This window comes from Octopus bimaculoides, chromosome 25 (genome assembly GCF_046866305.1).
Source record: "Octopus bimaculoides isolate indiv1 chromosome 25, ASM4686630v1, whole genome shotgun sequence".
NCBI lineage: Eukaryota > Metazoa > Mollusca > Cephalopoda > Octopoda > Octopodidae > Octopus > Octopus bimaculoides.
In genome coordinates, this window is record NC_142952.1 from 18,076,367 (window position 1) to 18,087,655 (window position 11,289).

An 11,289-nucleotide genomic window follows, 5' to 3' on the forward strand; every position below is an offset into this window, starting at 1 on the left:
GAGGTGATTTGAAGCGTACCACCGAAAGTCTGATCATTGCTGCACAAAACCAGGCTCTCGCTACTAATTCAGTGAAGTATAACATCTATAAAACTTCTGACACTCAGAAATGCAGACTCTGTGGAAAGAGTGGGAAAAATGTGACCCAATTGGTAAGTGGATGTGGGAGCCTTGCACAAAAAGAATACAAGCGCCGCCACGATAAAGTGTGTGTGTGTATCTTCATTGGCTCTTATGCCATAAATACTAATATGAAGTAACAAAGAACTGGTATAAGTTATGCAGGAGGATGGAAAAGTAACGATACTCCGGAACTATGATTTCCAGACGGATCGTGTAATCAACACCGTCGGCCAGATATTGTCATATTGAATAAGAAAGACAAATACTGTCAGGTCATTGATGTAGCCATACCAGATGACATGAATGTTGTGAGTAAAGAAGTTGAAAAAATCACCAAATGCTCCGAATTGAAAGTGGAAATGGCAAGACTGTATGGAATGCGAGAGGGTAATGTAAAGGTGATACCAGTGGTGATCGGAGCGTTGGGCTCAATCCCATTGAAACTTCAAGACTTCTTAAGGCAACTGGAAATCCCATGCAAGATTGATGTCTTGCAAAAAGCAGCCTTATTGGGCACAGCGCACATCTTAAGGAAAGTATTATCTGTCTGAGGTCCTTGTTGCGACTTGACAAATGACTAAAGACTCCGGTGCAGTTTTACCTACACTGTATTACGAAGGAATAATAATAATAATAAATAATAATAATAATAATAATAATAATAATAATAATAATCCTTTCTATTATAGGTTCAAAACCTGAAATTTTGTAGAAGGCGCAGCGTCCCTATAGCTCACTCAGCTGGTATTTGTTTTTATCGAACTCCGATAATATGAAAGGCAGAGTCAACCTCGATGACATTTGAACTCAGAAAGTAAATAGCCAGAAGAAATACTGCTAAGCATTTTGTTCGACGCGCTAACGATGTTGCCAGCCCGCCGCCTAAGAAATTACTCATATAACCACATGGCTAACTTGTCTTAAAGACACTTCTGCTTTGTCTGTAATGTACCGCTTAGCTATATATATATATATATATATATATATATATATATATATATATATATATATATATATATATATATATGTACGTACGTATGTATGTATGTATGTATGTATGTATGTATGTATGTATGTATGTATGTATGTATGTATACATATGTATGTATGTATGTATGTATGTATGTAAATGTATATAGCATACATTTTCCATTTTCATAAGTGCTCCATAACTAATTGCATTGCATTCAACTACTGCAGTTCCTATCAGCATCAGATATTTGATTAATATACGAGCTATAGTGTTTAACTTAGTTCATTTATTATATATAGCAATCTCCTTTTTCAATAAAAATTATCTCGTCATACACTAAAATTCAGATTTCTATATTATAATCTATCAAATGATTCAATTATTATTGCTCAATAATTTCAGTTTGCTAGAAAAATTTGGCAGTCGTATTTTATGTAAACGTAAGTAAATCTAATAAGGTCACGATTGTTGAATTTCATCTATATTTTCTGTACTCTTAATTATTTTTGGATGTGCTCGCATGTACATGCATATACATATATGAATACACACAGGTACACAAAGATATATATATATATATATATATATATATATATATATATATATATATATATATATATATATATATATATATATATATATATATATATATAAATATATATATATAAACAAAATACACATATACATTCGTGTGTGTGTATATATATATATATGTATACATATACATACACACACACACACACACACACACACACACGCGCGCATATATATATAGTGGAGGCGCAATGGGCCCAGTGGTTAGGGCAGTGGACTCGCGATCGGAGGATCGCTGTTTCCATTCCCAGACCGGGCGTTGTGTGTGTTTATTGAGCGGAAACACCTAAAGCGCCACGAGGCTCCGGAAGGGGAGGGTGGCGACCTACCGTTGTACTATTTTGCCCCAACTTTCTCTCACTCCTTCTTCCTGTTTCTTGATTAACGCTGCGATGGACTGGCGTCCCGTCCAGCTGGCGGGGAACACATACGCCATAGAAACTGAAATGGGAAACCGGGCCCATGAGCCTGGCTAGGCTTTAAAAGGGCGCATAAATAAATAAATAAATAAATAAATAAATATATATATATATATATATATATATATATATATATATACACATACACACATATACATATATATATACATACAGACACACACACACATACATATATATACAGAGAGAGAGAAAGAGAGAGAGCGACTCAATATAGGTAGAATCAACAAAATGTACTCCATTCTGTGAGAGATAAATATAAATTTAATACATGTACCGAAAGAGCTACTGATAGTTTTATAATTTTATGATATTTTAGACTGGTACACATTTATAAAATAGGCCGTGTATCTCCAAGCAGCCTTTCAGGCTCTGTTTATGTGTCACATATATTTTAAATACGAGGATGCTGGGCAATGACATATTAAGAAAAAATAAGCCGGAAGATAAACGCGAAGAAATTTGGTGCAACGCAATCAGGAGCGCTAGGTGTCTTCCAGTTAGACAAAACAAACCTGTCCATGTGTTTGCGTCTAAAAATCTTGATCTGGAATTAAGAAGCGTGGTGGAATTCTTGGATCTATGAAGAATATAACATCTTTCTGCTATGAATAATTTGCATTTTTTAGATCTATTAATATATGGCTAAGATTTCTCCACTATTTTCCATACGCAGCTAGCCAACTTAGTTGCATTACATTTGTCGGTGAGTTGTAAAGAAGATAAATGTTTTGCATAATGTTTTTTTTTTTTTATCTTGAAATCCTCTTCGCATTACTCAATGTTATTCTTCTTTTCAATTAAGTATCTTGAAGTGTTGCTTTTACTTCTGCCTCGTACATGACAGAGTTTATCATACACGCCTGGTCAAGTGGGCAAACGTCAGTGTCTTGACAGTTACAACTGGGGATTTTCAGGAGTTATAATGTTCTTCATATTGGGAAAGAAGCTGTATGATATGCTAATTTCTTTGGTCATCCTCATGACTATGATCCTTTTGCTGTTAAAGATATACAATCATTAAGGTGTACGTACAGTAACTAAGGTGTACGTACAGTAACTAAGGTGTACAGTCATTAAAATGTATTATGATTAAGTTTTATAATCACTAATATGTACGCCTTGTGTCTGACTTAAACTGCATTCACTAATGGAGCCCTAGTTCGGGAGTTCTAGGTTTTTGAGGGGTGTGGAACCAGCCCTTAGCTACTTCTATTCCCAGGTCTATTCTGACCCGGAGTTGTAACAACTGTCAGGATCCTAATCAGCATGTTGTGGAAGAAACTCCGAGCACAAACTCCTCACTGCATTGTGAGTGCCTTGGGAAAGTGTTAGGGCAACCAACTTCGACGGCAATTAAAGGGGTGGAGTCTCTCAGGAAGTCCGATGATTTCTTTAACGCCCTTTTGACAGCACTAGGGTAGGAGGAGCTCTCCAGTCCATAAGGCGATTCACCTAGGAGTAACCCACTCTAATGTAAAACCTTCAGTTTGTGGGTTTTATACCGCAGCCGTCTTAGCTCCGTTGAGCCACTGTGGTCAGACCACAAAGTTTAAAGAATGAGATCGAACTGTGCGATTGACTCTCTATTTGAAACAACAAAACACAAACATGAAGAAAAACCCTGCACTGTAAAAGATCGGTCATTTGAGAGCGTACCTTTCTTCCTTATGATCTTTCAACCCAAAGAAACTAGAACCATCATCAGGTACAGTCATTAAAATGTATTCGTTAAGGTATACATTCATTAAGGTGTACATTCATTAGGGCGTACATTCAATAAATGTACACTTGCTCGGATGTGCTACGCAATCGAAGTTGCTCTTCATCAAGATTGATGAAGAACAAAAGCAAGTTTAAACGTGTGTGTGTGCGCGTGCATGTGTGTTTGTATGTGTTTAAGTGCGTGTATATATGTGTGTGTGTGCGTGCGCGAACGTGTGTGTGTGTGCATACATAAGCATATATGTCTATATAATTATAAATTCATGCATTCGTATGTAGATAGTTTGCTATTCAGGTCAACAAGAAATAAAATTATAAGATTAGTGAAGCCAATGATATGATGATCCGAGAAAGTAAAATCGGATATAGCTCACAAGAAGTAAATTAATATATTCATAATAAAAGATAATAATGAATATAAAATCAATAATAGAAAAGCTAAGATCTGTGTTTGGAGAAGTGGAAGGAAAAAAAATCAAGGACGGAAAATTAGCAGAAAAAGAAAATTGAAAAGAAAGAATAAACAAAGATGGAGAAGTAAAACGTAACACAATCCAAATCAAGTAATAGAAAACAAAAAGCAATTATCAAAAATTACGGGAAAGGATGTAAGAAATGCCAAAAAAATAGGGTTATAAATGTACCCCACGCCATTTAATGAAAGAATAAGTTAGTATAAAGGTGTTATTCACTAATGAAATATTTGAAGGTCTTTCTATACCTATAGGAGCAACTCATTGTTAGATCACTTGTAGAATTTACTAAATTTACTTTCTAGGTAAATATTGTACGGTGGAACATCGCTTACAATGGGCTGTTTTATATCGTAATTGATGTTCTTGTCCTTTAGATCCAAACTACATTCTCTAAGATTAGCAGAATTAATTTTGCGCCTAAATTTAAATTTAAAAATGGTTATATAACTAGTTTTAAAAACTGTGGCGGACGAAACTATGTCATAGAATGTAAGATCCCCAGTATATTGATATATTAGATTCTTCCTTAAGCTCTGATTTTCTATAGGACATCTAAGGCGTTTCCTACAATTACAAAGGCGTTTACTACCGCCTGTGAAGGGGGTCATTAAAATAAAGTAGCAGGAATGCATAACGATACAAAGCTGAAATGAAATATGATATGCTAAGAAAAGGTCAGTTTACTATTTAAACTTAAGATGATCTCAGTGGACATTGAATAAATAAATAAATAAATAAATAAGCAAGCATGATATCGCAGTGCATATCGATAACAGGCTATTTAGGTGAAAAAGAAATAAAGTTAAATATCACTGAAACCAATAAAGTGGTAGAAACCGATATTTTGATGCAAAAGATTTTAGTCTTCCTTGGATTCACTGCCGTGTGGATTGTCTTGAAAACATGTTTGCATAAGTTTTGAATATAGGAGTGGCTGTGTGGTAAGTAGCTTGCTTACCAACCACATGGTTCTGGGTTCAGTCCCACTGCGTGGCACCGTGGGCAAGTGACTTCTACTATAGCATCGGGCCGATCAAAGCCTTGTGAGTGGATTTGGTAGACGGAAACTGGAAGAAGCCCGTCATATATATATATATATATATATATATATATATATGTATGTATGTATGTATGTGTGTGTATATGTTTGTGTGTCTGTGTTTGTCCCCCCCAATGTCGCTTGACAACCGATGCTGGTGTGTTTACGTCCCCATAACTTAGCGGTTCCGCAAAAAAGACCGATAGAATAAGTACTAGACTTACAAAGAATAAGTCCTGGAGTCGATTTGCTCGAATAAAGGCGGTGCTCCATCATGGCCGCAGTCAAATGACTGAAACAAGTAAAAGAAAAAGATATTTGATATCACAATCGAAACAATATGGACTGATTTTAATATTGTACCATTCAATTAATATATAGTTTCTACATAAATGCTTGCGTAATAGAAACACCAGTTGACCTTTCTGTGATGTGATCTTTTATTAAAGGTGTGTTATTTTTCGTCCTAGTTAATGTCTTTTAATATACTCCAGAATTTCTCAAAAGTGATTTACTTTTTCAAAAGTGATTTACTTATCCCACTGGAAGTATTACAGCAGATGTAAATCCTATTCGGATTTAATGGTCTCTGATTGTTCGACACAGCTACGGTTATATAGCCACTAAGTGCTTACAAGTTTATCTAAAAGGTCTATTGATTGGTTGAGAAAAATTGAACGATGTAGAGAATTAATGCTACCCTCATCAAGAATCATGGTGTTCTGGTGAGAACAAATCAGAGCAATGAAAATAACTCTCTATTTTGACCTTTCATACACACACACACACACACACACACACACACACACACACTATATATATATATATATATATATATATATATGCAGAGCGCGAGAGCATTGTAGAATATATGCATTAATTTAATAAAACGACTATAATCTAGCAAGCGTTAATTGTATTTTAATAAAAATTTGTGCACATCTCGATTATTATTATTCTATGAATCCACCTTCAAATTCGATGACTGCTTCAGTTCAGCATCACAATCTTTCAGAAACTTGCACTAAACAGTCCTTATTCATTTCGAGCATCATTCGAAAATGGCAGCCTTCAGTGTGAGGATGATGTCGATGAGTCTTCCCTCCAACAAATGATTCAAACTTAGAGGCCCAACAGATTTAAATCTGGTCAATTTTGGTATTGCATGCTCGTAAAGGTTGTCTGGTATCCATTCTTAGGTTACCTGTGTTCTGAAAAATGTGGTACTGAGCCTTGTTGAAACCCGTATGGGCTTCCAATGCGTGATTCATTTGTCCCACGCCTTTAACATCTATCTCCAGCACCCTTTATTTTATGCAGTAAAATTAATTATAATGCCCTATATAAATATATATATATATATATATATATATATATATATATATATATATATATATATATATATATATATATATATATATATATATATATGTACATATAGGTACACACATATCAATATATATACATGTGTGTGTATGTTTATGTGTACATATATGTATATGTGTGCATATCTGTATGTATGTGTGTGTGTGTGTGTATGTGTACATATATGTACGTGTGCATATGTGTGTATATATGTGAGTGTGTGTTTGTGTGTGTGTGTGTGTGTGTGTGTGTGTGTGTGTGTGTGTGTGTGTGTACTTGTGTTTGTATGTATGTGTATGTGTATATATCTGTGTATGTATACATACATATATGTTTCTGTATTCTATTCATCATATCCACACCCTTCTCTGCTTGCCTTGTCACGAACTTAATATACATTCCTGGCCAACCCTTTTCTGTGTAATTCTGTCTTTATTATAATTCCTAACACTCCTTGTAGAAACCATAATTCTTAAAACTTCTATATTCCCTGCTGACCAATCCTTAGAGATCGCACCCCCACCCACCCCGTTTTATCCCCCAACCATTCCATTTCTCCCCAGTTTTCTTTTATGTTTGCGTCTTTACTATTTTCTATGTCAATCTATGAACATCTTACCTTGCATTCTCCTTACACCTTCTTCGCTCGATCCCCGTCATCTCTTCTTCCTTTCGATTGGCCTACATCTGCCACACCTCACACACGGCTTATTTCATTCTCCACGATACAACTCCCAAACTACTCTCACCACCTCTCATTGTCTTACCTTTTATTATTTATCTCTTACATGTTTCAGTCACTGAACTCTGGCCTTTCTGGGGCACTGCCATGAAGAACTTTTAGTCGAATGAATCAATCCCACTACTTAGGTTTTTTAAAAAATCCTGGTACTTATTCTGTCGACCACTTTTGCCGAACCGCTATGTTACGGGTACATGTGTGTGTGTGTGTGTGTGTGTGTGTGTGTGTGTGTGTGTGTGTGTGTGCATGGAAGCATGTATCTATGCGTGTGCAGCTTTCTGTCTGTGTTTATCTCCACCACCGCTTGACAACTGGTATTGATGTTTTTGCGTCCTCCTAACCTAGCGGTTCGGCAAAAATTACCGATGGAATAATTACTAGGCTTTAAAAAAATAGTCTTGGGGACGATCTGTTCGACTAAAACGCTTCCGAGTGGTGCTCTAGCATGGCCGCAGTCAAATTACTGCAACAAATAGAAGATAAAAGATATAAGATACTTCATATTTTTCTCACCGGTTTACACAGAACACTATTTTTGCTTTTGTGGTTCCAAATCAAATAATTCTTCATTATTTCTTCTCTTTATTGCTAACTATGTATTATTTCACACGCATACAGGTGCAGGCGTGGCCGTGTGGTAAGTCTTTTCTCAACCGCATGGTTATGCGTTGTCCCATTGCGTGACACCTTAGCAAGTGACTTCTGCTAGTCTAGCCAACCAAAGCCTTGTGATTGGATTTGGTAAACGGAAACTGAAAGAAGCCCCTCTTACATGTGTGCGTGCGTGTGTTTGTATGGTTGTCCCTCCCATCACCGCTTGACAACCATGGTTGGTGTGTTTATACCCCCTTAACAGCGGTTCAGCAAAAGAGACGATAGGATGAGAACCAGGTTTAAGAAATAATAAGTTTTGGGATAAATTCTTTCGATTAAAATTCTTCAAGGCGGTGCTGCAGCACGGCCGCAGTCTAATGACTGAAACAAGTGCAACCTAAGAAAGAAAAGATATACGAGTGGGTACTCAACAGTTCCTAGCTTTGCGTAAAAGAAAATATTGGAGGATCAATTAACTATGCTTTTATTCAACAGATTCCCTTCTCAGATTCACACACTTATTGCAGCGGTCCTCCAGTTTTTCTATGCTCTGTAAAAGGATTCGGAAGGTTGTGCCTCCAACCAGGCCTTTCGCGACACCCTTAAAGTCAGGAGCTTTTCAAAATTACCTCGTGTGTGTGTGTGTGTGTGTGTGTGTGTGTGTGTGTGTGTGTGTGTGTGTGTGTGTGTGCATATATATGAATAGATTTGAAAATGGAGATATTCAATGGATATAGATGAATTTATCAATTAATTAACATTGCCTACAATTGTTTCACTTCGCACCCAATTTAAATTACAAAACATATATAATGATATAAGTTTGCATTCTGAGTACCCTGGTTGGAAGATCTTGAGGGCAAAATGGACATTACAGAGTTTACACTTTGGTCAGTTGAAACACTCCAACAGTTTAAGCAGATGAAATCGTGTTTATTGTGTTTTTTTATTTAAATACAATACTACTACTACTACTACTACTACTACTACTACTACTACTACTACTACTACTACTACTAATAATAATAATAATAATAATAATAATAATAATAATGATAATAATGGTTTCAAATTTTGTCACAACGGCAGTAATTTGGGGGAGGAAATGAGTCGATTACATCGATCCCAGTGTTGAAGAGGTACTTATTTTATCGACCCCGAAAGGATGAAAGGCAAAGTCGATCTCGACGAAATTTGAACTCAGAATATAGCGACGGGCGAAATACGGTTAAACATTTCGCCGGCATTTCTGTTAGATCATAATGAAAATAATGAAATGTTATATTAATAATAAAAATATATAAAGTAAAATAAAAATGAAATAAAAGTCTCTTTTTACAAAACATGGCTGTCCATGGTCAATAAATGAATAAATAATAAATAACAAAACTGAACATTAGAAATATAAGTATAATATATAATAGTCATAAGATATATAATATCAGAACACAAATTAATTAGCTCAGGAAGAGTGACTATTTTAACTTGTATATTTTCGAAAATTTAATAAAATTAAATAAATAAAAAAAGCATTAATGATATAAGCATAATATAAGTATAAGCTAATTTACAAACCAAACATAGGATAAAAGTAATATAAATAATATTTACTATATATTGTATAATATAATACTTAAATATCAATTTAATAATAATATTGTGTATTGATCTTTATTAATTAATCAGACAATATAATATATCTTATCTTAGATACAAATATTATAAATCTATCGATAACACTAATCTTGGTGACGTAATGCACTTAATATATCTACGTACTAGTCTTAAATGCGTATAACGTAAGTCCGTATGCATAAATGTGTTCTCTCACACACACTTAAATATATAATGTTATATAGAATAAACTATGAATCAATAAATAAATACAATTATAACTACGTTACTAATTATCTTACTATTATAATAATTATGATTGACTTTTTCGTGAATTAGATACATGCATACAAGGGAATATATATGTATATTAACAAACTCATTTGACTTTATAACACGTTACTAATATACATACATATTCACGCACGCATAAATCAACTTAGACAGTAAACATCTGCATATACACACAGACATAAGCAATCATACATAAACTGAAATGGGCTATGAATATCCATATATAGTTATAGAAATATTCGATAACCTTTTTCTAATATACATACACGCTTACGCTCTAATAAACCAACTTAAGCAGTAAGGATCTATAAACGTTCACACACACACACACACAAACACACACACAATCATGCATGAATGATGACATCCACACTTGTATTCAGTAACCTTATGCCGACACACATTTACACATACGTACACATAAATTAACTTAAGCAGAAAGCATACGTATATATACATATGAGCACACATATAAACACACGAATATACACTCACACATAAAACAAAATGGACCATCGACATCCATTTTCTTTTATTTATTCTTATTATTAATATATTTCATTATTTTCATTATTTATGATTAATCTTTATTTCTATCCTTTATTTTTACTCTTATATATTTTAATTCATTATTATTATTATTATTATTGTATTTAAATAAAAAATAAAATATTAGTGCATGTGCACAGCCCCCCCCCCCCCACACACACACACAACAAGCATGCTTTCATCTGATTAGTTTGTTGGAGTATTTCAACTGATCAAAATGTAAACTCTGTGAGGTTCATTTTGCACTGAAGATCTTCCACCAAGGATACTCAACATACAAACTTATATTATTATATAAGTTGTGGAATTTGAATTGGGTGCGAAGTGAAACAATTGTTGGCAATGTTAAATAATTAATAAATTAATTTATATCCATTGAATCTCTCTATTTTCAAACTTAATATTTATCTTTTATAATATATTCATTGAAGAAATATCTCTTCAAAATATATTAAACCAGGGTATCTTGGATAAAACTATCCCTATAAGAGGTCTAAATATCCTCATAATGAACATATATATATATATATATATATATATATATATATATATATATATATATATATATATATATGTCACTAAAGGGACAAAGGGCTCTGATCAGTATCAGTATTGCTAGAAATAAGAGTCAAAACAGCTCAATAGCCACGAAAAGTACTATCTTAATAACTGACAAGTGAGGTAGGCTTCCTACAGCACTTGTCAGTCGTTAAGATGGTGCATTCGCGGCTATTGAGGTGTTTTGACTCTTATTTCTAGCAATA